The sequence below is a fragment of the Meleagris gallopavo genome, chromosome 12 (assembly GCF_905368555.1).
Source record: "Meleagris gallopavo chromosome 12, MGAL_WU_HG_1.1, whole genome shotgun sequence".
Lineage (NCBI taxonomy): Eukaryota > Metazoa > Chordata > Aves > Galliformes > Phasianidae > Meleagris > Meleagris gallopavo.
Window position 1 is genome coordinate 5,682,541 of NC_139415.1, and position 27,804 is coordinate 5,710,344.

General features: G+C 42.9%; 2 protein-coding genes across 8 annotated transcripts in view; both read left to right on the forward strand.

The window, feature by feature from the left end:
• LOC104912781 (uncharacterized) overlaps positions 1–2,617 on the forward strand; it is a 30,077-nt gene extending 27,460 nt beyond the window's left edge. For all 4 annotated transcript variants that reach the window (XM_085233998.1, XM_085234000.1, XM_085233999.1 and 1 more), the window contains one exon: positions 1,581–2,617. The gene's annotated coding sequence lies outside the window, so the exon portion shown is untranslated. The remainder of the gene's footprint in view (positions 1–1,580) is intronic.
• A 1,605-nt stretch (positions 2,618–4,222) lies between these two features.
• The window catches only part of THSD4 (thrombospondin type 1 domain containing 4), a 275,436-nt gene continuing 251,854 nt past the window's right edge, over positions 4,223–27,804 (forward strand). Inside the window, exon 1 of one of the 4 annotated variants that reach the window (XM_085233984.1) lies at positions 4,223–4,857. The gene's annotated coding sequence lies outside the window, so the exon portion shown is untranslated. Of the gene's footprint in view, positions 4,858–13,136; positions 13,298–13,621; positions 13,645–27,804 lie in introns of those variants that run through there. The other 3 variants (XM_085233985.1, XM_085233986.1, XM_085233988.1) reach the window with 3 other exon arrangements.

The window sequence follows — 27,804 nt, forward strand, 5'->3', positions numbered from 1 at the left end:
TTTGTTTCTACAGTTGTTTTCTGAATATTCAGGCAATACCTTCCTCTGAAAACAGCACGTATGCAGAACATACCCAAGACAAATGCCTTTTACATTCTAGCCTATTATACTTCCTAGCTAAAAAAGATGGTCTCAACAGAAATTACTGCTGAAATAAAGAATTTAATTAACCTTGAGCTAATTTTGAACAGTGCAAAGAATACTAAGATGCAGAATTCAGCAAGGTGCAGTAATTTCTGACAGAAAAATCAAGTGAGCAGTGCAGAAAGTCCTTATGTGTATTTCATAGATCATACCAATAATTTCCATGTCTTCATACAACATCACTTAAAAATATAATGTTTATGTAAAGATCAGCTACAGTTTTATTAAAGAAGGATTTTATTTCTCTGTGCCTTACAGAATACATGCAGAAAGCAAGCCAGCAGCCTAACACTGCTTTTATAACCTAAATCAATAGCCCATGGTTTCATGTCTTGATCACTCAGCAGTAGTTGTACAGAACTGTTTACCTCTAGGTTTAAAAAAAAAAAAAAAAAGCCTCATCTTAGCAAATTTGAAAGCATTTTATGAATTCTTGAGACAACTAATTTTGCAAGAGACTGGGATTTTTCTGAGGGAGGTGTTAAACCTTTTTAGCAACTCAAGTTCAATATTCTCAGTTTTTAATAGTAGAGATTTTAGCACTTCTTATAATTGAGCTTCTTAAGGTAATTTGATATTGCTGCCCAAGCCTAAACCAGTATAAATCAGAATTAATCTGATTAGAAGAACCTAAAGGTCCTTTTGCTTACTGTGAAACTGCCTGCATCTGGTTTCACTTATTTCCTCACCTTGTATTTTCCAGCTCTTGTTTGCACTAATGACCACAGAAGTAATTTTTCATCTTCTTTTAGGCACCAAATGTTGTCAGTGTTTCTGAAATTAGTTTAAAAGACAATGTATTGCATTCCAAAATACTTTTTTTTCTCAAAAAATATTTTCTAGAAATATTTCTGTCAAAAATCCTGTTTAATTCTTCTGCTTCATTTCAGAACATTGTACTTTCATCACTCTTTCCTTGCATGAAGTTCTAATTCCTTATGGCATTGCAGTACTTGTGCATCAGTCTACTGCGATTATAAAACAGAAGGATTTCTTAATTGTGTTGATTTTTTTTTTTTCCCCTTATCTCTTCACCAAAATATTTCCATCTGATATCAGCAAAGTTGAAAAGTTCCCTTTATTTTTCATGTTATTTAATGTTTTTGATAAGTTTTCTTTCTCCTGCTGCTATAGTTCTTTTGGAGCTTGGTTTAACTTTGCACTAACAGTAATCTTGGAATTCTAAAACCCCTGTAATTATTTGCATTTTGTGACTTTGATGGATTGTACTTTACAGTTTGAATCTTGACATTCTTCTGGGTTACATCTGGGTTGTTGTAGCAGTTAAGAAAAGGCAGCTTTCGCACTTACACATTTCCATCTTTTCTCCTGTTAAGAAACAGAAAAAAAGGAAAATTGAAAATTGATGGGATTGGAGGATTGTTTTCATTCTCTCTTCCTTCTCCAACCTTTTTCCACCATGCTCTTTCCTATAGGAAATTGTGGAACAGAAGTGAGAAAACAAGAAAGATGTCAAACAAGCAAAAACAACACTAGACATATGCATCATGCACAGAACTCTTATTTGTTAAACTTGTAATCTCAAAAGCTATCAACTTTCCCTTAGGGGGAAGAAAACTGCTTTTCTATCCAACTCCATTCAGGTATGGTGAGAGGAAAAAAGCTTGCCTTCCCACAGAATGGGCCCAGGAGTGGATCTGGGCCAATTAATTATTTCATAATCTCTCAGGAAATTCTCTAGATATCGTAAAGTATGCACAGGAATGTCCTATCCAAAATACAGTGCTCTAACTGAACAGCTTCATATTCTTCCTTGCACGTACCAAGGAGCTGTAAGTTTGTGTGAGGAGGAAAAAAAAAAGCACCGTTGTAGTTGACTCTGGGTTTCTCCTGCAGAACATTTCTATGACTGTCAAAAAAGTCAGCTGTGCAGAGCCTGCATTCTCCAGCAACACTTCCACCCCAGCCAACTGCACCTCGCTGTTGGAATCCGCAAGTGCACAGTACCCTGGGAACATGAGAAGCAGAGCAAAGTTCTGCTTAACATTGAAGATCTTTCTCTTCCTCTGACAGATTTCTTGACAATGTACTACATGTTCTAATCCTTTCATCTGCTCCACACCTTGAAGTGGAGGTTATGATTTGGCTCCGGGTACTTGCATTGACAAGCTGTGTTTGGGCTCTGACTTGCTGTGCAGACAGTATGTGTAATATAGAGAAAGATGTAGCTCTCAAAAGCTGAAATTGCGTCCATAATTTTAGTAGGAAATGTTAAACTTTCCAAAGGATGTTTGTTGAAGAAAAATAAATGTAACTTTTTTTTTAATAGGTTAATGTTGAGCTGTGGAAAAATACTACATACGGTACACGTGATCAATGTGCCTTGGTGCTGTAGAGAATTTGGAGAGTTGATCCAGTGTTGTCTCTGGCTCTGAGCTGCAAAATGTTCCAAAAGATGCAGTGATTACTCAAGAAATAGTGGAAATAAAATACATAATAATATTGAAAACAATAGCCAAGTCAGTTGGAGCTATTTTAATAGCTGATAAAAAATCTATTTTGCTGCAGCCTACTTGGTAATTATGTAAGTACCAAAACTATTGTTTATTATCTGAGATGCTGGACTGTTGAACTGTTACTTGTGCTACTGTGGAAAGAGATCCCTAACAGGGGAAGATTCTCATAATAGTTGTGGTGTCATTTTAGAATGTGGTCGTCTCCTGTGGGGTCAAGGGAATTGCCACATCTTATTGCAGAACACTTCATCAAAAATAACCTTTAAAAATGCTTAAGAAAAACTATCTCCTTGTGTTGATGAGAAGAAAAAAACTATTTTATTCCAGGTAGAAGTATTTAAAATGCATTATAAAATAGCTACTTTTATGTTACCATAAAAATTTCTCGTTCTTTCACCCACTACCTACTTCTTAAACTGTGCAACTGACTTGCACACCAGTGCTATTTCAGTGAAGGTATCTTACTCTGTTCTTGTTTAGCACAGCGCAGTGATGTACACTGAATGTACATGTGGAACTCTTGCCACCCATGGGCACAACTTGAATTTAACTAGTAAGACCAGAACAGGTAGAATTCCTTGTAGCTCTTTGCATCTGTCTACTGCACAGATGCACAGAGAAGCAGGCTGGTTCAAACAAACTGGTCTTCATTAGAAACAGAAGGAATATGAGCTGTTAGAAAACCATGGGACCATCTTTCCTTAAAAACGAGGACTGCTGAGAAGTGAAATGTAAGCTGCTTCTTGCTTACACTGTAAGGCTCTGACTCAGCTGGTTCAAATTCACAGGGTATTCCTTAATTGGTTTAATTGCTTTTGGATCATCTCGTGTGTTAGAAGATTCTACACAAATGTGGAGACTAAATATGGTTTAAATACTAGTCCTTATATCAATATAACTTTACATATGACTTGTAATAGTTACTTCTTAATTCCTATAGAATCTTGAAGTAAAACTTTTTAAGATATGGCCTATATAGGAAGAACTGAAGGCTTTTTGGCTTTTGTATTAACAAAATATCACGTAAACGATCTTACTTTTATCTTTCATTTGTGAAAAGCATGCCCAAACCACATATGTGTGCATGCAACAAATGGAAGAAAACCAGCTACCAAAACTGGAATGCAAAGAGCAATTGCCCTGGCTGAAGTGCAGACTTTTCACAGATGTTTGATTGTATACATGGGACAGACTTCATTTGAGATGAATAGAGAGTACATAAAATGCACACTTTCCCTCCCCCATCCCTCTTGTTTATCTGATTTTGCAGAAGGATTTTAATTAACCCCACAGAACTGCAATAAACTACAGGAACTGTAAACTTAATATCCAGAAACACTACAAATAAAAAAATTGCTACAGAGCTCTAGGGTTATGTTATTCTTCTTTTGTATCTATAAACACATCTGTTCAAAGCTACATGCAAACTTCTTTACTTTTCTTCTCTGCACAGCTGAAGTGCATAAGGAGATATTTTTCCTGGAGGGAAAAAAAAAAAGCGATGCCTACTTTAAGGAATTTGAGACTTAGATATTTAGATAGTGAAGAGTACTGCCCTCGCTCTCCAAACATCTCTAAAAATAGTACTTGTTTAACTACTTACATTTACTTCTTTACAAGTTGAGAGAGACTATCTGATCTGATGTTCTGTGTATATACTCATATATACATACTTGTGTACTTGTCCTTCTGCTAAGCAGATGTTGGTGTTGCAAAGATTAGGTTTCTATGGGAAGGCAGATCAGTGAAGCAGAGTTTGGGGGTTTCATTCTATAGTATGTAATAGCTACTAGTGCTAGCAGCATGCCTACAATGAGGTGACATAGCCCTCCTGATCTGCTTCTCTGGTTTGCTTGCCTGCTCACGTCCATGGTTTAAAGTGCTTGGTGCTTGGTGCTCACAGACCACCTACTTGATGTGAACTGAATTCTGTTTACCTTATGTACAAAGAAAGGCAGGACTAATTTATCCCCATGTTATTCTTGAAATGAAACAAGATGGTTTCCTTCTCCTCCCCATCCTCTTAGTTTCTCTACTTATTTTACTGTAGCAGATAAATTTGGTTCAAGTTTTAGAAGCAACAGCTTTTATGAGGTCAGAGCGTCCATTTCTTAGAGGGCAGGGAGAGAAGAGGTATTTGTCTAGCTGCTGCACAAGTGCATGTTGGAGGGTTCATCGGCAGGGCTCAGCCCCGAGTTGCATGGAGTCCAACTCTGGACCGGAGTCTGACTTTAGGGTAAGTTTTGTGCCCTCATCTCATCCATGTCCTGTATGTGGGCGGAGGGCAGGTTGGAGTTATGTAAGGCTCTATACAACAAGATGAAAAAGTAGTAGGTCTAGAGGGACTGTACCACCTGATATTGCCAGGGCACCTCAGCTATTCCATGTCATCCCAGGGAAAAGATTCTTCCTGCTATGTAATATGTTATTTGCGTGAGGTATGTGTAAGAAGACAGTAGAGTCTTCTTTCTGACAGCCTACTTTGCACCTCTGTGTAAAGCTGAATAAAGAGAAAAGGCAGGATTTGAACAACTCAGTGCAGCCTAGCCTTTCTTAAGAGCCCCAGCTGAAATAAAAAAAAATCTGAAGAAATCAGAAAATAAATCTGTTTTGTACAAAAAATGTTTGTCACTTGTGCTTAATTGGACTCCATAGGATCATTGCATGTTAGGCAGTTAAAGATTATACATTCCTGATATAAAATGCTGGAAGTATGGTCTGAATCTCTGGCATAGAAAATGTGTTCACGTGTGTTAGGACTTCTAGTTACTGTGCTGGTAGAATTTCCAAGAACAAATGTAGCAATCTCTGGTTTCAGAATCTTTATCCAGGAGTGGGTGAGGGAATGGTGTTCCTGAGTTATGTGGAATGTCTTGATATCTGGGCCCAAAACTACTCCCTTTTTCTAAAAAGGACAGTGTAAGATCTTGTTCACATTATGCTCAAAAGGTTTTGGCTGTAAATACAACTTTTCAGAATAGAAGTGTGTTACAAAGCATCTGGAGAGTCCTGGCCATGACCATTTATGTAAAAAGATGACTTGTGTGTATCCTTTCTGAACTGCTGCTATAGACATATGCCTCATCCTTAAAAACCTTTCTTTTTAGAATGTGAAGTAGAACACACATCCTTTTTCCACTGCCGTGTCTCTTTCTCTCTTTAATAACCTAATAATTCAGACAGTACATAGTGTTCAAATGTACTTTTATTCTTCTCAGCATAGAATGGAAAGCATGACTGTATGAAGGTTCACACCCTCCAGTGAGAGTGAAAGATGATGCAGACCTATTAACGCTTGAGAGGTACAGGGGAGGGGGCAACCACAGTGTTTTGTTTCATGCTGTTCCTTGTGTGCTGAAAGTGTTTTGGGGACAGACCAATGTTTTAAGATTTGCCTGCAGATCAGTATGCAGGTTGCTTACGATCCAACTGTTTTCATGAATCAGAGGAAAAACATCTAGGCATGTCCACTGCATAGGGAAGCAAGCCCATAGTTCAGCACTTACATCACCCGTAAGCCTTTTGTTTATCTTTTGTAAACAATTCTGCTTCAAATTAATATCCTGATTGAATTGCTGATATAAGTGTTAAACTATTTAATGTCAAGTTGTCAGCAAAAAATGGTGATAGGAGCACTCTTACCAGTGACTTGCATTTGAGAATCTCATCAGAGCCTTATCACACAGCCTGCATCTCTGGCTATTGGTCTCCAGGTCAGACATTCAGTGTGTTTTTGGGTATGGGTACTAAATCTTTTCTCAGTGGCAGTTGTTTTCAGATAATTTTGAGTTCTTCCAAGAGTCAGTAAATCAGAAAAGTGGGTAATGTTGGAGATTAAAACTGTCTGGAAACGGCCTCTGTTCCAAAATGGAAATGAAAGTTTGGTTGGGCTGCATGTGTGTGTCTGATATAGGTTCAGTGGTGTGCACTGAGATGCAGGGGCAAGAAATTATGAGTACAAATTGAGTAATAAATATTTGATTCCTGCATTCCTGGAAATATCGCTGGAGTATACCAAGCTGCTTTCACCCTTGCCAAGGGAGAGCACAGCTACGTGCCTTATTTCACATTTAATCTCCTGACTTCTCAGATGCAGTTGTTGTCTGCCTTCATCTCCTCTGGATTAAACCCTGTTCTGTAGGGAATAAGAGAATAGAATTTTGGGCCTAATTCAGCAAAACGCATAAATATGTTTAACACTGTGTGTATTCTGAAGTGTTTTGCCAGGTGAAAAAGCATCTGACTTTCCTTCTAAGGCAGGGAAACAGTCAGTTCTTCAGCACGCTTGTCTTCACCTGCAGCCTCCTATTTCTTTTGCACTGGATCACAGCTTTCCTGTGCATACGCTGGGTGAATTGGGTGTTGCTGTTGATTGGGTGATAGTCGTCATGACTGTGAGCTGGCGTGCTAGCACTCTGAGACAATTATATTCAAGTCACAGAGAGAAGAGTAATACTTTTCTAGAGTACACTACACTTAATCAACTGCACAGGAATAATTTAATTGAATAAATTATATTGCTGTAGATTTCATGCTGCTGCAAATGAGAAAAGATGCAGGCCCAGAGCATTTATTGAAGATGACTTATGGGTAGAAGTGCACTGCTTGTATGGAGAAGAAAAAAAACACAAATTGATAAGTGTAAAAAATGAAAACTCTAAAACTGTTTTAGCTCAAAATCAATAGTCCTCTGACATGTATTGACAAGAATAGCACTGAGATGACAAAGAATCCAGAGTGAATCAAGCAAGCAGCATGAACTCCCCACTATCAATCAAAATGCAGGCCTTTTTCATTTCATGACCAAGCACTTGCATCGCTATTCAAAGGGCTTATTCTTGTGTCATGTATGTTGCCTTAAGCAAATTAGCTCAGGGAACCCACATGGGAGGAAAAAGAAAAAAAGAAAACCCATAGTTTTGTCAGAAGCTTTTGCCAAAGTCAATATTTATGGAGTCGTAACAGCCCGGGAGGAGCCCATGCTGTTTCAGTACCACAAGCAGTGCCATTGCTTCCACTGCGTTTTTTAGAGTTTTCACACCTCTGAATCAGCAAATAACTTCACAAAGGCAGCTCATGTGCCAGAGACTTGTCCAGACCATGTGTCTCACATTCACTGCCCAGACGGGTCAAAGCTCATGCTGGAGAGCAGTTTTCTCAATGTCATCATGGTGCTCCCACACAAACCAGAAGGTTCAGTTGCAGAGCTCCAGTGCAGAGAAGGAGTGGAAGTCTGTGATAAGTGAGGAGGAGCAGAGCAAGAGCCGGGGCTGGGTTTGCTTGTGCCACCTCCATGGCACTTTCTGACTGGTTATCATGGTTGCAGAGCTTTGCTGGAAGCTTCCAGCTGCACGATACCTGTTGTGGTGAGCATTACTACATTGTTGTAATACAAGCTCATGTACTTATAATTTCCCACCAATAGATCCCTGATTTAGGAGCATCTTGAGTGAGCTGGGGGTTGACAACCATTCTTCTACTCAGCATTTAATTGATCTCTGCTTCTCACTGATCATAGAGGATGGTCTGAATCTTATTTTGAGGTCTTCATAACTCTCTCTTTGCATACAGAGGAGCAGAGATATCTTAGATATAGACTGGTGGTCAGTGGTCATCTGCAGTTTCTAACATGAAAGATGCCAAAGTCTGATTATTTCTGTGGCCCAAGAGCTGAATTCTAGCAATTTTCACTTGTCAGTGTCAGACTTGGGCCTGTGGGCACTGCTACCAGCACAGTGGCTTGCTTCCTGGCTGCTTTGTTTCTGAACAGAGCCCCTTTTCTCTCCTTACTACAGGATACCCATTTGTTGTGATTGGGTTTCTCACCCAGCTCCAGCACTGTGGCCCAGACCTCCAGTTATGTCTGTAGCCCTGCAGCTTTGCGTAGCTATTCTCAGTGGTGGTTAGGTTTTAAAGGCAGTGCAGATTTCCTAGCTCTCAAAGCAGATAGGCTCAGCTGGAGAATGCTGCCCTGATGGCACACAGGCTGCAGCCAACACTGTGCCAAGTCACTCTCCATTTGTAAATATTAGAATGTGCTGTAGTTAGAAATACAGCAGAAGAAAGATTTAAATTGTTTGGCTGAGAAACAACAAAAGAAAATAAACGTAAACCAGAAAACACAGCGCGCACAAAGCCATGTGTGCTGTAGGTCTGTGGTCTTGCCATTGCACAGTAAAGAAAATAAATACCAACAAGAACAGCCGCTCAGTTGTACAATTCTTTTCTAAAAGGATGTTGTTGCTTCACCAAACCTGTATATTCTGATTGCATTTCCTCCTATGACTAAATTGTTTTAAAAGGGACGCTTGCACAGGAAATGTGCAGATATGTTATTTGACATACACGTTGTAGTATTAACTCCAAGGGAATAAAGATGGTCATTAGCAAAAAGCAGTGATTAAGAAAAAAATAGTAAGTCCACCTAAAGAGAGCTGTATTGGGGCATTCATGTGTAGCACAGCAGTAAGAGCAGAGGTTGTGGTCTGTGTGCCCGTACGTAGCCACAAGCGGCCGGTGCTTATCCACAATGTGGAGAAGCCCTCCACAGTGACTGCAGGGAGGCACCTGGTGCTGGGCAGGAAGCAGGAAGTCCTTTCTGTTAGTCAAGAAAGTCAGCTTGCTCTGCTGTGCTCCTGCAGAGCTTTCTCGAGGAGTTGGTGCTACCTCTGCCCAGTGACTGCAGGTTCCTGGTATCCCCTCACCTGTAAAGTAAAGTAAGTGTCAAACAAGCATGTTCTCCCATTTCTGTAATGTGACACACTAATTGAAAAGCTTTACAACTTTTGTCTGTCTCTAGTGCTCTCGGGACTGACTTATTGCCATGGAGGGCACAGATGGGCACAGATAGAAGCTTTTCTGAACACAGCTTCTGGGTGTGAATTGCAAAATTATTGCTGCTGCTCAGCATAGCAAAGAACTGAGTTACTGGTTGTTTTGTTTTGTTTTGTTTTTTTCTTTAGCATCATGTATTGAATTCTGCTATTTAAAGGGAATTTGATCTAGGAGTGAAGAGAAAACTTGTAAAACCTCATTGCCTTTCTCCCAGGTCACCAGGTAACTGTTTCCTCCATGTATTCTTTTATTACAAGCATTATTTTTTCTTGTTTGTTTTCTTTCTTTCCTATCCGTGGTGTCATGTCTCATCCCACACACTGATCTCACTGTAATAGGTACATTCTGTGCCTTCACTGTGCCACTGACCTGTGCCAGACCCGTTGAAAATCTGACATAGTCTCCCATACACTGGGCAGCAGATTCCTAAGTCTTTGCCATGTTTGACACCTGCTCTGGCAAAGAGAAGGAACTGAAGCAGAAAGATCTCCTTGCAGTGATTACTGGCTCACAGAGAAGTACTGAAACAAGTGATAAGCAGCTGAAATAATTCAAGAGAGGGAAATTCTAGCTTCCTGCTCTACTCCAGTCTGATCTCCTTTCTCAGATTCCCTCCTTCCTCATCCAAGTGGGGGAACTTTATGCACGCCGGTTCTCACCAGTGGTGTAAGATTCATCTTCATGACTAATGAGGTGGCAGCTCAGTCCCACTGGGCAGAGAACCTTGTTCTACCTTATTGTCTGTCTGCCAGTCCTATCGTTTCATGTTGTAATCGAGTCTGAATGTTCTGAGCAGCACTGCTGTCTTGTTCCCAGGCTTCTGTAACCCAAAGAATTTTAGTGAAACCAACTGAGAGAGGCTGCTTTTCTTTCAAATGTAGCTGGCCAAGGAACTGACTCGTAGGCAGTGAAGTCCTCCAACTTTAGAATGAAAATACCCTGATACTCATTGCATCCCAGACCTTTGCAGCTCGCTGGGTAAGTGGAGCTGGTGGCTGTCCTTATCTACTCAGTGGGAGATGAGATGTGGCTCAACCACAAACTGAACAAATGAGCAGATAGGGTGATCCATGTATTCACCCACACCTTTCTTTGCTCAGTGGCTTGGATTTCTCCTGTATCTTCCTCAAGTGCGATACTTTCTAGTACATCTTGTGGTAACAAGTGAAAGCTTTAAAAAAGCATTTCCTTCAGAAATTACAATTTAAACCCTATGTGGGTACTGTTTACTTCTAAGCATTCATGTTTTGCTCTCTGTTAGGAATAATGATGTCACCACCCACTTCACGTCCGTCTCCAAGATAAGGACAGACATAGACTGAATACATTGTTCTTCTAGTTTTTGTACATAGCCACATTTGTTATGTAGAGTATGAAAAATTTCAGATAACACTGCAGTATAATGAGAAGGAGACTCCTCACTCTGCAATTGTTCAGAACAAATCTGGTGTCAGCTCTCCAGTGCACAGATCTGTGTGGGAAGATCTGCTCCTCTCCTCCGCAGCAGCCCGAGAACTTCCTCCTGCATTGCTGAGAAAGCATTAGTGTGGGCCTCTGAGCTGTTCATCGGCAAAGGGAGGAGGTGGGGGAAGAGATAATGCTCTGCATTAGTCCCTGGGAGGGAGCAGTCATTCTGAAAGCCAAACAGAAAACAAGAGATATTAGAGAAACGAGAGTAATGGCAGCATGAAAGAGGAAGGTGATGAGTGCATGTTCCTTGGTGTTTTGGAAGGGCTCCTCGTGCTCTGTGCTTTCATGTACAGGGATTCTGAATGTCAGGCTCCAGCTCTCCTGAATGCTGTTAGCTCCAGCAGAATGGGCCTCTGGGGCTGCCAGTGTGTGGGCTCACTCTGCTCAGCTTCCTTCAGTGCAGAAACGAGTCCTCCAGCCCTGAGGGCTACTGAAATAAGCTAGCTGATTTCTCACTAGTTTGGATTAAGCAAACTTCCCCTGATACCATGAGTTAGGAACTGTCAAGCAGAGCAATCCCTCCACATGGGAATTAGTTCATTTATTAATACCTAAGCACTTAGGGCTTTGCTCCTGAAAAGAAACTCCTGACTTTCGTCCCTCTGGCCGCAATTGTCTCTCCCAGAACAAATTGCAGCTGTGTAATTGGTGGAGCAGATGAAGCAGAACATCTAATCTGGTAAAGATCAGAACTGAAGTACTGTAATCTGCCAGAACTGCTCCTGCTCGCACGCTGCCTGGCTTAGCAGGTAGCAGTGATTGATGCACTGCATTGTGCCATGGGCAGAGCCGTGCAGCTCCGCTTCCTGCAGCCACCAGACAGGCTCCAGCCCCCCCCCCCCAAAAACAGGTACGGGCCTCCTGCTGCCCTGCGCGGTGCTGCTCTGGGGGACTGGAGGAATGCTCTCTAGATTGAATCGCGCAGTTTCCAAGCCCATTTACCTACTCCAGGTGAGACCTCGGTCCCGAGGTACCTAAGTGCCTCTATCTCAGCATCACAATGCCGCCTTTCTTTGCCCGTGGGAAAGCCCTGCAAAGCTTTAGCACACAGCTGCCTACAGCTGTCCATTTACAGCCACAAAGCATCTGAAACTGCCGGGGAAGCCTTGCTGTAGCGAGCGCCTGCTGAGCATGCAGGGAAAGGAGGCTGTCCGCAGTAGATCTCTCACTTAGCGCCTGTTGCTGCACGTGGGCTTGGAAATAGAGTAACTGCGTGTCTGCGTGCAAGGAACAGCAGTCAGCACTTCATCTTTCAGTGGTTAGGCTGCGTTCAGGTATAATTGAGTCCAAAATGTTGCCAAGAAAAAAACAATGTATTTTGCTGTGTTTTAAAGCAAATGGGGTCAGTTGGTTGGGTCCGTTCCCACAAGATGATATATACGCCTAGTAATAAGGCTTTAAAAGAAACGTTGCAATGAGCTATTGCCAGTACCGATCTGGTTCGGAGATTCAGAGCTCGTGTGGATACTCACTGTATCATTCCGTAACAGCACCTTGAGGGTTGTTATGTCCGTATACTTATTATAAAGCAGGAACAGAGGGACAAATCCGCACTTCTTTTCACTTGCGGACTCAGAAATTATCAGAATAGATCCTCCTCGCGTGCGCTTCTAAGGGCTTTGCTTTTTTGCAGTGCGAGGATGACGCCGGCTGTCGCCTCGGTTCCAAATCTGAGACTTTTAGACAAACACTGGCGGGAACCTCAGCGTCAGCACCGCGCTACGGGGAACCTCCGAGGGCCCGGACCTGCCGCTGCCGCTGCCGCCAGCCCGGTGGTACCGCGTGCGGCAGGTGCCCGCAGCGGCGGGAGCAGAAGCGGCCCCGGCGTCCAGGGGGCTCCGCCGCCCCCCGGCCATGGCCCGCCTCCCCCCCGGCACGTCCGCGCCCCGGCGCCGTAGGAAGGTGCCGTTCCCCGCCCCCCCCTCGGGCTGCGGCGAGCTTTTTTCTCCTCCTCCCCCTCCCTCTCCGCCGGCGCTCGGCGCTGCCGGGGGCCGCCTCAGGGCGGGTCGGGGCGGCCACGCGCCTCGCCCGGTCGCGCCCCGGCGGCCCCGCGGGCGGCGGAGGGCGGCGCGGCCGCCAGGTGGCAGCAGGCGCGGGCCGAGCCACGCCGTTGGCGCGAGGCGCGGCCGGAGCCAGGGGAGAGGCGGCGCGGCAGAGGCTGTCGTGCGGCCGCCGGGAAGCCGCCTCGGGTCCTGCGGGGCGCTGCAGCCGCGCTCCGGCACTCCCGGCGGAGGGGCGCCGCCTCCCATGCGCGGGGCCGCGCGGGTGCCCGCATCTCGCCCCCGCAGCACCGAGAGCGCCTCGGCGCGGGGCGGCCGGACGGGACGGGACCGGACCGGACCGGACCGCGAGGTGAGGCGAGGCCGCGCCAGGTGGGTGTGGGGGGGGTTTGGGAGCTCCGTGCCTCGGGGGGGCGGCCGCGCCGGGGCCGTGCGGGCGGTGCCCCGGGCTGGGGGGCGGCCTGCGGCGACGGCCGGGGCTGCGGGGCCCGGTGGGGGCTGCGCTCCTCGGGCTTCGCGGAGCCCGGAGAAGTTTCTCTCCGCCCGGCCGGGAGAGACCTCTCCCATCTCCGCCGCGGAGCGCCGGGCTCCCGTTGCGCCCCGCTTCGTGCCAGGAGCCATTTCGCTGCCGCCGGTTTCCAAGGGCTGCATCCAGGGAAGCGCCCGGAGCGGTGTGCCGCGCTGAGCCCGAGAGAATCCCGCCGGGCTGCTGCGGGAGGGTGCGAGACGAACGTAACTTTCCTTCTGAAAAACGTGCGTCGCGACTTTTCTCCCCTCGGGCCAGGTTCGCTGGCGCATCTGAGCGGTGCGCAGAGCCTGACGTGCTCGGGCCGTCCCGCGGCGCTCCTCGCGCTCTGCCGCTCCTGCCTTCGTCGGCGCTGCCCGGCTCGAGCGGCGCTGAGGTTACGGACGCGGGCTCGGGCTGCGGGACCGCGGGGCTCCGGGCGGCTCCTCCGGGAGCGCCGCTTCGCCGCCGTGCCCGCACCTGTGCGCTTCGTGGGCCGCAGCGAGCGGGCTTCCCCGACGTCTGTCTGCGCGATTCAAGAAACTTGGCGGCGCCGTGGCCGCAGGTTAACGTTGTGTGGAAACTGCTTCCCTGGCTCGTTATTTTGCCTTCGGTGTTGGGCCCCCTGGCACGAGAAGGACATTGAGGCCCTGAATGTATCCAGAGAAGGGCAGCGGAGCTGTGGGGGCTCTGGAGCGCAAGTGTTATGGGGAGCGGCTGGGGGAGCTGGGACTGTTCGGTCTGGAGAAGAGATTCCCTCGGGGGAAAGCTCCTTGCTCTCTACAGCTCCTGAAAGGAGGTTGTGGTGAGGTGGGGTCAGCCTCTTCTCCCAGGTAACAGTGATGGGATGAGAGGTGATGGCCTTAAATTGCATAGGGTGAGGTTCAGGTGGGATATTAGGAAACATTTCTTCTCAAATGAGCGGTGATGCAGTGGCACAGGCTGTGCAGGGGGGTGGTGCACTCACTGTCCCTGGAGGTGCTCCAGAACCACGGAGATGTGGCAGAGGGACGTGGTAGTGGGCACGGTGGGGATGGCTGGCAGTTGGACTGGATGCTATGAGTGGTCTTTACCAACCTTAATGATTTTGTGGTTCTAATTCTAGTGCTAAATGCTGCCCGTTCCTTGCGTGGTGAATTATTCTCTACTTGCTATGTCATAGAATCATAGGAGCATCTTTGTGCCATTTTCAGAGCTGCATTATGTTATCGCTCTCCCTTTTATCAGAGTAAAGAACTCTTCACCTTTCAGTCATTTATCTTATAGGAATTTCCCCACATCCAGTACTGGTGTCAACACCTTTCTGTTTGTTTTCATTCTGTTATGTATATATATATACATATATTTATCAAGGGGTCAGCAGAACTAAGTTATATTCCAGACTTCATCTCAACACAGTTTACACAGCAGCGAGAAGGCTTCCACTAGCAGATGTGACAGAATCTAGAAGATTCAACTATGTAAATAGCCAACAAAGGCAATAGAAATATCTGTAGCTCGTTGTGCTGATCTACTGATGAATCCATGTGATTTATTTATTTTTTTAATCAGAAAGTACATTTAATTAACTGGCTGTTAGGAACACAATACAAAGGCATAATGGCATGGTTGAAGTGGGCTCCTAATGGATATGCAGTACTCCATCAAAATGCTGTGCGTGTCCCTGCTGTCTTCCTTTCCTGTTCTGAGATAAGACTGGGGCCTAAAAGTGCCCAAATGTATCTGAGCTTAGTGCTGTTTGTGGGACTGCTGGAGCACTCAGACAGCATGGTCTGTCTAGCTGCAGCTTGCCAAGTTGGACTGAAAGATCTGGCATGAGACTGGAAGTGATCTATTGGTTGATGTGACTTCCACCCTTTCAGTATTATCAGGGGTTTAAAATGAAACATGATACTGCCAAAATTCATTAGACAGCTGTAATTCCTGGTGGTTTCTTTTCTATTGCCTCTCTCCCAAGGATTCTGATCAGACGTTGGATGTCAGTGGACAGGAAGAGAGCCTCTTTTGAGGAAAAAAGTGCTGTAAGATGAGAATGCATAGTAATACTAAAAGTAGGAGATCAGCTGTTTTGAGTTATCGTGTAGAGGCTTTCAAAGTGTGTGTAGGTAAGAAACACAGGTTATTTGTTATAACTATGCCCTGAACATGGCTTGTCTGGTTTTAGAAGCAGGGTTGGTTTTGCTTATGGTGGCTCTAATCTGGAATAGGTCCTTTGGAATCAAAGGGGCCAATTCTGGTTCATAGCTCTCAGGAGCACTTGGAATAAGAAGTGTTACACGGTGCGAGATTGTTGTCCTTTCACACTCCATACAACAGGTTCTTTCAGGGCTCCAACAGATTTAATTGCAGGAAATTAATTAGGTTGTTTGTGCACAGTGATGAGTTTTATGATTGCAGTATAAAAACTTTGCTCTTGTTGGAGAATAAAATGAGTAACTGCACTGGGCAAACACGCATGAAACTAAGCCTGAAAACTAAACAAAAATGAACTGAATCATCTTGAAGACTGGCCTGTGTGTGTGATTCTGGGTGGACAGTGACTGCACAAAAGCTTTTCAACACAGTAATCTCAGTTCTCTGTGATGTTAAATCTGACATGCAATATTTGGAGCATTGACAGAGGCAGTTGTTGAAAATAGAGGTGAAGAAATGTCAGACACTTTTTTTTCCTATGCCTTAAAACTTGGGTTACAGTGTAAAGTTAAGAGCAGGCAGCATAGAGACTCCTATGTGCTGTCAGTTATTACAGAATCAGTTATTACAGAATGGCTCGGGCTGGAAGGGACCTCAAGGATGATGAATCTCCAAAGCCCCTGTCACATGCAGGGCCACCAACTTCCCCATTTAATACTAGACCAGGCTGCCCAAGGCCCCATCCAACCTGGCCTTGAACACATCCAGGGATGGACAGGGCATCCACAACCTCTCTGGGCAGCTGTTCCAGCACCTCACCACTCTCGTAGTAAAGAACTTCCCCCTGACATCCAACCTAAATCTTCCCTCCATCAGCTTAAAACCATTTCCCCTTGTCCTGCTATCTACCCTTTCTAAGAGTTTGTAGGCAAAATTATTCTCTTAGAGAACATTAAGGTTTTATGGTTAAGCACTTAAAATTCAGAAAATGCATAAAAAATTTAACTTTGTCCTCTGCTGTGATGTCTTATCACAAAAGGCTTCAATTTTAGAAAACTGTTGTTTTTCCATAGAATCATTAAGGTTGGAAAGGACCACTAAGATCATCTAGTCCCATCCCCACCATGCCCAGTATTCATGTCCCTTGGTACCACGTCTACACGTTTCTTGAACTCCTCTAGGGCTGGTGACTCCCTGGGCAGCCCGTGCCTGTGCATCACCACTCCTAATATCCCACCTGAACCTCCCTTGGTGCAACTGAAGGCCATCACCTCTTGTTCTATCGCTGTAACTTGGGAGCAGAGGCCGACTGCCACCTCATCTCAACCTCCTTTCGGGAGTTGTAGAGAGTGATAAGGCCTCCCCTGAGCCTCCTCTTCTCCAGAATAAACAATCTCAGTTCTCTCAGCTGCTCCCCATAAGACTTGTGCTCCAGACCTCTCACAGCTTCATTGCCCTTCTCTGGACATGCTCCAGGGCCTCAATGTCTTTCATGCAGTGAGGGGCCCTATATACAGTGAGCGCAGTATTCAAGATGCAGCCTCACCAGAGCTGCGGACAGAGGGACGATCACCTCCAGCTCCTGCTGGCTGCACTGTCTCCAATACAAGCCAGGATGCCATTGGCCTTCTTGGCCACCTGAGCACACTGCCGGCTTATGTTCAGCCAGCTGTCAGCTAACACTGTCACTGTAGACAGGCAAAGCATTTTGTACCTTTTAGTTGCAAGGCATGTCCCATGATCATGGTGCTCTCCTTTCCCTTACTTAACTGGAGAACGTGCTGTGAGGAGCCTTGTTCTCTGAAATGGGCACATGTACAGCTCAGTGATTAGTTCATTTGTTCTCAGAAAGCAGCTTAACCTGATGTTAATACAGTGCAGAGGAGGAATCAGATAATTACAAAGCTAATTCAGTTATGAGTTTAAGTGGTTTCAATGTGATCGGTGGACATAATTGTGCATTGCTGATCTGTATTATCTAAGAGTTGTTTTTTGTGTATCAGCATGTAAATAACTTCTGTTACAATCAGGATAGTATGTTACACTGGAAAATTCTGTTTGTGTATGGTAGATGTTGAGGTAGAATGCATGTACTTAATTTAAAAGATTAAGTAGGAAGAGGTTAGGCAGATACAAGTGAAAAGGAATGCTTGGGAGAGTGATCTGATGGGCACTGAATGTAGTCTCATCTCTTACCCTGTATAAAGAGACCATTGCAGAAACTGTGTGCTTCAGAGTTGGTTCATTTTTGTTGTTGTGTTCTTTGTTCCAGTTGGCAATAGCAGATACAAATTCTATGATTTGAAACAACTCAGTTTGCTCCTTATGGAATGTTCTGTCCCACCCAGTTTTCTCTTGGGGACTTGAGAGTGTCATGTCACATAATCTCATTTGTGCAGCTTCTCCCACAGAGTTCTGGCATTCCCGGAGATGGGTCAGTGCATGTAACTTTGGTTGCAATTAAACAAGCAGAGCTGTCAGCACCATCTACGGACATCTGTTACATGCTTCTAAGTGGTAGAACCAAGTGTTCACTTTGGGGTTTCTTGCCAAGAACTAGAAAAATTCCAGTGTTGATAGGATCTGAATATTATCCTTGTGAAAGAAGAGTATCTCTATCTCTAACCAGGTGCTGTGTGTGAATTGCTGGAATGTGGGTCTCTCTTTTCAGCAGTACCATTGACCTGCTGATCAGTCTCACTGGTGTCTTTCTCCTTTTCCTTTATCTCTGAAGAAGATACGATCACAGGACATTTACCATTGTTAAGTATCCTGAAGATAAAATGTGCATACACACTGCTTTAAGTTCTTTAAAAACAAATCAAAACAAAAAAAGACACTGGAATAAAAACATATTGCAAAGGAACGAAAACAATTGGTGTAGCATGTGCCTCTGAGGTTTATTGCTGTGTTTCTTCCAATTGCAGCTGGAGGACTTGCTTGTTGGCTATTTCACATCAAGCCTGTGCTGCTACTTCTTGGCATCCCACTTCAGTATTTATTTTGGTCCTGGTTTTGGAATTTCCCCTCACAGGAAGATTCCATACTCCATATATGGAAAAATTAGTTTTAAAAAAGGACTTTTTTCCATTGGTCCTATGGATCCTTTTCTTAGTAAGTGTAAGAGTGGCCATCTGTTTGCTTGAAAGCTCTGATCCTAAGGGCCAGCAAAGTCAAGGAAAATGTTATCAGTAACTTCAGAGACTTTTGGATCAAGGCGTTCCCATGTGGTGTGCTCTTGCCATTGGAAAGAACAACCACTGTTTTGAGCTATGACATCTTACTGGCACTTTAAAGCATTGTTTCAGTATTGGTTTAAAGCCCATTTGTTGATATGCATGTGTTCACATGTAAGGAACTCATTCTGTGGGTCTCCTAGTCTTACAAGCAAGTGGTGCTCATTATTTCTTCAGTGGGTCTAATACTGTGTCTGAACTGTGGTAAAAGCTCATTCTCTGATTATCACTATGGCTGATGGAAAGGAACTGACAGAATGCATGAATGCAACTATCTGCTCAGGCTTTGGCTCATATTCCCAACTTGCATGAGTGTTGATGTAACTGGAGGTTGGCCCTGCCCAATGTATAGACCTTTCCTTTCTTCAAATGTTTTCCTTATCACTTCAGGACAACAGTTTGTGAAACAGAAATAAAAATGAATTTCTTTGGGAACAGAGAATGCCCTGCAATATAATAACTGAATTCTGAGGAGTGCTGAATCAAGTTGGCAGGTTATAACAGGTTTAAAAAAGGAGCAGGAGCAAGGCTTTATCAGCACAGATATATCTAATGTCCTCATCAGATTTAGAGGAAGAAATGACTTCAGAGCTCCGGGAATAAATTTTTGCTGAACAGGTGGTGACATTAGCAGAGTCCCAGAAGCTACAATTGTTGTCCCAGAAGCCAGCAGCTTATTAATGTGCAGTACAGTCTGCATTTAGGAAGATAAAGGTAGATTTGCCCTAGTCCAAATCTGGCTTCATAAATAAGGAAATTCTAAAATCAGTGTGTCTGGATTGATGTTTTCTAATCTCTTTAGAGTTTGCATTTGCAGTCTTCTCTTTGGCAGTCCAGGAGCTGGTGCCTTGCTCTTTTAATGGGAGCAGTGCTTGTCACATCGTCAATTCCTGGAAGTGGGGCCTTGGCAATCTCTCTGGGTACCAAAAAAGTCGTGTTTAAATACAGAGCTTGGTAGATACAATTCAGTCCTTTACAGAGAATCAGCAAAAGGGTTGTTCACTATTTCTGTGGACCTATTTCCACTTCTCTTAAGACTGCTGTAAACTTATAGTACCCAGCTTTATGTGATTCAATATGGAGAGAAATGCTCTTCTTTAGAAGGCTATGTTTTTTTTTTTTTTAATGGCATTCTTGTTAATTTCACTTTTCTTAGTTAATATTTTTTTTCCCTAAACCCAGCCTTCTTAAAATATTAAGTAAGAAAATAACCCTCCCTTTGTATTAAGATCAAGGGATAGCTGTTGCGTGATGGGATTTTCAGCTTTCCTACTCTGTTTCTGGGAATTGTACTGAGCTCTACTGTACAGAAGTGAAGTTCAGCAGAGAAACCTAGAGGTGACTTGAATCTCACTGAACTTGCCTGTGCCCATGTGGAAGCAAGGCTGCTGCTGGCTGAGATGATGCCTTGGGCCTTGCTTGCCCAAAAGACCTGTCCTGTATGACTGTGTGGCCTCGTGTAACAAAGGAACAGTGAACTGCCTGGAGCTCGATGCTTGCTGTGAGCCTGGAGGACGTGGTCTGTAGCCCTGCACAGAAGTAGTGTGGTTTCCTGCCAGTTGCCTTCATGAAGGGCTGCGGTGTCTGCCTTGCACCGTGTTATCTCTGTTCTTGTTTTGGGAAGAGGGTGGATAAAGAAGCCCTCTTCTGAAAGCTCTTCTTCATGAGAAACATCTGCTGTGCCAGGCCTTGCTGGGTCAGCACTTGGATCTGTGGAAGAATCCTACTCCTCCAGGAGACAGACGTCACTTAGATACTCAAGTATGGTATGACTAAAATCTGTAATCCTGCATCAGGCGGATTCCCCGGTGACTCCGTTTGGATTAGCTGGCCAGAAGTGCATGGAAGGAGAACTCCAGCTCTAGATGGCAAACTCAGCAAAACTGTTGACAACAGTCTGAGAGTAAATGTTGGCTTGGAAAGTTTTCAGATTTTTTCACATTCGGTCCTGGATTTTTTTCCATGGTTACAGTGATTGCTCTCATCCTGGTTTGGTGAAGTCGTGCTGATAGTGGTTGGTTTTATGTCATACTTGTATTTTTGTTTGGTTATTTCTATCTAAAATGTCATTTCTACAAAAGTAAAAAGAAGAATGATTTGCTTATCAGATTGGCAAAGGGAAGCAAGAGCCTGTCCAATCCCACCCTGCTTAATTACAATAAAATGACATCCCATGACACAAGCTGCCCCAGAGGGTGATGAATTGCTCAGAATGGATGCAGTAACTTAATCTGGCAGCAACGAAGGCTCTGTCTCATGTTCCAGTAGGGACTGTTGCATTCAGTAGGGAAGTGGATGTGGAACAGCAGACAAACCTTGCAGATCTTCAGGGCATCATGTGGAGTTTGCTGAACTCGAACAGCATAAGAATAAGGATTTGAAAGAGCAGAATATGTTAACCATTAACTGTTAGTATTGTTCAGCTTTGGCAGCCCAGGAATTACTGCTTGTGTGCTGAAACATGGGGGTTAAGGCTGGATGTCAGTTTTGATTTTTGCAGTGATAACCAGGCATTAAAAATGTGATATCCTGTATTCTTTACTTCTTCAGCTATTGTTTGTACTTGTTCATGTAGATAGCACATCAAAAAGACAGCTCAAGGTTTTGCTCACATTGGCACTAATGAGTTTGAAGAACTTTGGCTGCTTCTCATAAGAAGTTTAAAGTTTTGCAGGATCAGTTTCAGATTTATTCCTCAGGCACTGGCAATACTGCTGGCACCATTTGGGAGCATGGTAGAAAATTAAATAATTATAATTAGCAATAGATTGAAATGAGAAAAAAATTCCCTGCGTGGTTTTGGATGGTGGAAGCATGAAAGGATTAAAATGCTGCTCTAATACTGCTAGAATTGACAGAAACTGATCTGACTCTTGAACCATGCTGCTTGTGATTAAGTTGTGATTTCTTTCTATTGCTTTGAAATGGAAGAGGGAGAAAAACTGTTTCCAAATGTATCTTGCTGGTAACTGAGGGTTCAGAAAGGCGGTGCTGATTGGTGAGTTTCTGCTCTTTGATTTGCTGGTTTCCCAAAGTTATGTTACTTTGTAAGGGCTTTTCAGAATTCCCATTTACTCAGGCCATGCAGATCTTAGGCTTACGCAGGAGCCCCAGTGTCAGTCATTGTCCAAAGAGAACTGACGTTTGAGCTGCATTCCTTTCAGCATGTCTTCTCCCTGTCTCCAGCAGTGGATACTCAGTTAGACCTCAGGTCACTTTTACTGACATTAAGCAGTATGTTAAACAGCAGTGAACTCCAACTGCTAATTTAAAGAAAATAAAAAACAGTCACTTTTTTTTTTTTTTTTTTTTAAGAGATCCCCACTGATCTTGCATTGTCTGTCTGTTGCATAGGGAATACTTAAAGCATTAACTTCAGCTCACAGTGCTTAAGGAGTTACTGTGTTTGACTCTGTTTTCTTTCCCAGCAGTTTGCAATTGGCTGTACACGTTTTCTTGAAATGCCAAAAAGTCTCTCACATTTTGAATCTTTATTTTTCAGCTTTTAGGCACTTGGGTACGTTTTCCTGTAGCTTCAAGTGATGTCAGGTGAAGGTCAGTGCACTATATTAACCTGCCCTTAAGCACAAATAAGTTCAGGCTCTACTGCCAAGAGATGACCTTTTGATTTCTTTTTACCTGATACAATAAGGGCTCTGTTCAGAATTCTTCACTCTTCCTTTACTTAGGCAGAGTCCCAGCCACTTGAATAGGTTTGCATGGGTGAGGAGGGTCACAGAAGTTCCTGAAGCACGGTGTGGGGATGGCTGAGGGTTCTGCACTGTACTTTAGTTTGAGAAACTGGAAGAGGCTCAACATTTATTGTGGTCAGAAAAGAGAAGTGAAAGGTGAGAGTGGATTTGTTGTGACTTGCATCACTACTGTGTCTGAAGCTCCATGAGTAAGTACTGGTTTTAAGCTATGTCTGATCAACAGAGATAGTGAGGTTTATGTACCAGCAGAAGGCTGTATGCATTGCCAGTGGGTAACTGGTATCGAAGTACTCAATGCTTTCCCTTTCAGTCAAGGTGTGTGCTTGAGTTGTGAGATGTGGGACTGCTCAAAGTGGGAAAAACTCAAGGTTAAGACCTGACACGGAAAGGACAGCTGGGAATCGGAAGAATACAGCACTTCTGACTCATTATTTTTTTACGTGATGCTGTTAGCAAGGGTGATGATGGTTGTTGCTGATTCAGTGAGGTTAGTATCTTTTATCTGTCAGCCATTAAGTTATTCTTCACAGGCTGCTGTGTGCTATTTGCCAAACAATTTCTTTACTAATAGGGAGCTTTTTAATACACAGCCAGTAAAATATTTCAACTTTGTTGAGTGATCGATAGCCTGAGATTATCTGAATGTGTGATTATCGTGGGGTTTTGTGTCAAGAACTGATATCTCCTATGGGAATCTAACAGTTTATGCAGTTTATGTTAAGTGGACTGAAATACTAACTGTCATCTGGACCACCAGAGCATAACAGGCATAGCAGTAAGATCGGACTTGGAGGATACTTAAAATCCATTTCAAATGGGCAGGATAAGTATAAACAGCTCCCACTGCTCTCTGTTTGAGGATCTTGCAGTTCATTTTTCAAATGGAGGAGGCACGTGGAGGTATGATGGGTACAAACATCAGGCTTTTTCTAGAAGGGTGCACCAACCCTCATCTGAGTGAGGACTTCAGGACAATCTTCATGTCTCTTCAAGTTACAGTGATACTGTTGTCTGCTTCTTGTGAAAGCTTCTTGGGAAAGTAACAGTGTTTTTTATCTCCACTAACATCCTCACACAAAGAGGAGATGCATCTTTGCAAATGTGCGTCTTTAAATGGTAAAGGTGTAGCAACACCATTGGCATTTGATGGTGCAATCGTGGTTGCCTCCCCGGTTTTGCTACAGAGAACTTTTAGAAAAGATTTTGTTCAAGTCCAGAGGCTTGAGGGTAGGGCAGCTGATGGCTGTTGTTGTGTTGTACCCTCATCTCAATTTTTTTTTCGTGGGTGAAAGCTAAGTCAACAGTTCTTCAGTGAGTTCTCTGAGTTGTACCTGTGCTGTTTACATGCAGAATTTAATATTTGCAAAAGTTTTAAAAGACTTCTTGTCATTACTGCTGTTGGCTCTCAGAGATCCATTGAAAGTTTACGCTTTCATGTTGGCTTTAAATTCTCTGGTATTCTGTCTCAAAATTATGAAAGAAATAATTCTCGTAAGACTTCTCATTAGACCTATTATCCTTCATTATGTAGAAACATGAAAGAAAGCAATAAATCTTTAAATTCCATTGTTGCATTTCTGTACCAGTGTGTAGAGAGCCCCAGATCAGACAGGATTTTAACGAGAAATAAGTTAGAATCTCATCATTCTTATTGCATTGTTTGACAACATTTAAGTGAAATATTATAATCGGTTCATTTCAGGATGTTCGAGGAGCATAGTCTGAAGTGTTCTGTGCAAGATGTGTAAGCTACGTGGTGAGCTGTCTTTCTGTTCATGATCTCACAGTTATCTGTACTGACTCCTAAAAATGAAGCATCACACACAAGTCTCACTGCTAGGTATGAACAGATCACAGCAGTTGAATTATGTTTTATTCAGCAAAGGTATATGTAGAATTTATCTGAATTCCATAGTATCACTGTTTGCTTTGGGCACATCACTTGTTTTTCATTGGTCCCTAAAACATATCCTCATATGGATGCCTGAGAAGCTTCCACATGCTTGCATCTCGCCCCTGCCAGCTGATACCCTGTGTTACTCTCATATATCACACCTATTTAGAAGATGGTCAGTACTTCTTCCAAATGTTAAAGGATACTATATCTATTTCATACTATATAATAGGCAGATAAATCTCTGAAGTCTGCTGAGGATGGTTTTTATCTTATTTTTTAGTTCTTCATACAGAAAGTAAGAATAATGCTACAGAAGCTCTTGAAATTACTGTGGCCGAAATGTGGAATTGAGCCCCAAGGAGTTTAATGGGAATATAAGTGGATGCCAATGTTATATTTATAGATGTATATTCCAGTTAGTGTCTGTTCTGCTGCATAAGGTTTTACAGTAGAAAGTTAAGCATCAGTGACTGTAACAAATATCAATAACTACCCAAAAGTGAAACGTAGACAGTCTTGGCAATATTATGCTCACTGTGATCACTTGGATCATCTATGGTGCTCTTTTCCACTGGGATCATTCCATTAGAAGTTGGCTAGCAAGCTTGAAACATGGTTTGATGTGATTATTGGAGCATCCCTCTACAGTACAGCCTCATCACTCATCTGCTTTGGAACAAAGTACAAGTGTTTCCAGAAAGCACTGTTCTTTGGAGCGTTGCTTCTGCAAAGTGGTGGTTCCTCCACTGATACTTAGAAGAAAATATTTTTTTTCTGAATAAGCAAGCAAAGATTTTAGGTCTCCATCACATTCTCTTCTTGTTATGTGCTAACACTGATGCCCCAAGCAGAAGAGAAGTCTTCTAAGAAGAGGAGAGGGAACTTTGTGAAAGTTACTGTTTTGCTATTGTGTGTGTTCCTGTAGTATCTTGATGGGAACACCAAATGGTTTTCTATGAGGACAATGGTAGGTTTAAGCATCCAGCTGCTATTTAATTTCTTCATCTGAGAATCATGGCTGTGCAGTTCAGAACTTTGACTTTGTTGGAAATATTTCAGAGCACTGCTGATTCTATTGTCCTGTTCGTGTGAATCAGCCCTAATTTAGAGAATGGGTAGTTTGGCATCAGGTCTTTTATTTGTGTTGGAGTCACATGGAGAGTTAATTGTGGTAGGTTAATGATACGTCTGTTTACTAGTAAATGAAAGATTTCAAAGGGTGTTTGTCACAGAGAGGAACGTTTGATCTTTGCCTGTGTGTGCTGTTAAATTTTGTCCAATATTCAGGCCAACAAAACTATACTGTGAAGCACAGCCCCCTAAATTTTGTTTCCTCTTTTTCAGTGCAGAGGATATTAATGCTTGGGCACATGTTTGAAATGTTTATGAAGCAGCATGAAAGCTAATTCTCATGGTCAGCTGTTAAACATTTGAAAATATGGCTTGTGTAATACCAGGCAAATATTCTAATTAGTTAGCTGGCTAGAAAATACTGTTCATCATTACAGAAGGGAAGTATTTTCTACCTGCACAATAACTGTGTGCACAATAACTGTGTACACAATTCTTACTTGACTGCATTTCTACAAAATAGCTGCTAAAATGCTTATTGTATTACTATTACTACAATGTGAAATCTGTGCTTAGTTAGGTTATTATTGTGTATAAGAAGTTTAAAGTTTTTTTAAAAATCAGGTTCGTTATAATAATATTTTCACTTTTATGTTATTTTGTTACTAATATCTGTTCAGGAAATATTAAATTAATTCTTCATAACCAATGGTATAAAAAAGATTAAAAAAAAATGGAATCTAGAGAAATATTGAGTAAACCAGTCTTGTCATATGACTGTGACTCACAGTGTGTAAAATGAGTGCCTGTTTTCATAGGTTCTCCCTCTGCTTTCAAGATTGTGCTGTATGTTTAAATGTAATTAATGGATTCTTGAGGAGATTAAAACTCTGGTGGTAGGTGTCAACAGATATGGTATGAGCTGTTGAGTGTACACTCAAATTGTGGAACTAGATAGATTTGGTGTACTGTAAGGTGCTTTATCAAAGTGTTGTGAATGTAGTGACTTTTGGATGCAATCTCAAGGACTTGCATTCAACATAATTTAATAGACGTGAGCAACTAAACTAATAAATACTCCATGCTTTACCATTGTACAAGGGAATAGATTAAAAGGCAATTTTAAAGACTATGTATACTTTTTAAATTTAAGTATTTAAATTTAAATGTTGTTTGCTAGTGTTTTTTTTCCTGAAGAACACAAAGAGAATTTTGCGCATTAGTAGAAATGGCTTTGAAATAATGCTCCCATTTCATAGCTACTTCAAGTTGCTGTTGACAGTAGCTGGCAAGCTATATAATCAAAGCAGGAAGACAAATGTTGAAGGAAATTTAACTTGACTTGCCATATATCGGAGTCAACAAGATAAAATAGGCTTAGAACAATTTGGAGCCAAACTGATTTTTATATGTGTTTGAACATGATGTATCTCACATCACTGCTGTGAGTTAGAATAGATGTACTGCGACAACCAAAGACCATATGTGTCCATATGGACTTACTAAGAACTTTCTGTTACAGTTTGTGCACAGGTGGATATGGATATAAGTGAATAACAGGACTTAGGTGAAGTACAGCTTGATGCAAAAATCACATTGGAATTTGTGAAATATCATCCACTTGATGCACAAAGGGTAAAGTCACATGAAAAGTTATGTATGAGTAGTCCTGTGATGTTTGAGCTGTTAAGGTAACTAAATCATTAGCTTTTAGCAAATTTTTAGATCACAGAATTACAGAATGGCCAGGGTTGGAAGAGACCTCAAGGATGATGAATCTCCAACCCCCCTGCCACATGCAGGGCCATCAACCTCCCCATTTAATACCAGACCAGGCTGCCCAGGGCCCCATCCAACCTGGCCTTGAACACATCCAGGGATGGACAGGGCATCCACAACCTCTCTGGGCAGCTGTTCCAGCACCTCACCACTCTCGTAGTAAAGAACTTCCCCCTGACATCCAACCTAAATCTTCCCTCCCTCAACTTAAAACCATTTCCCCTTGTTCCCATGAGATCACCTCATGGGAAGACATTTTTAAAGTTAATTAGCCAAGGAGGAAGTCTCCCTGTTGACTTCCCAGTAGACATCCCTCTTGCTTAATTTCCTGTACAGTGTCTGTGATGTCTGTCCTGGTAATTCCAAGTATTGCATTATTTATTACTTTGAGACATGTATTTGTGTCCATCTCAGCAAACTTGTGAGATTGTCTATAAGCCTACTAGATTCCTTTTTTTGAAGTTGCCGTCATTGTCCATCTCTGCCCCTCTTTGGAAATCCCCATTATGAATTAGTGCTTTCATTTTCTAATTTAATCTAGACAC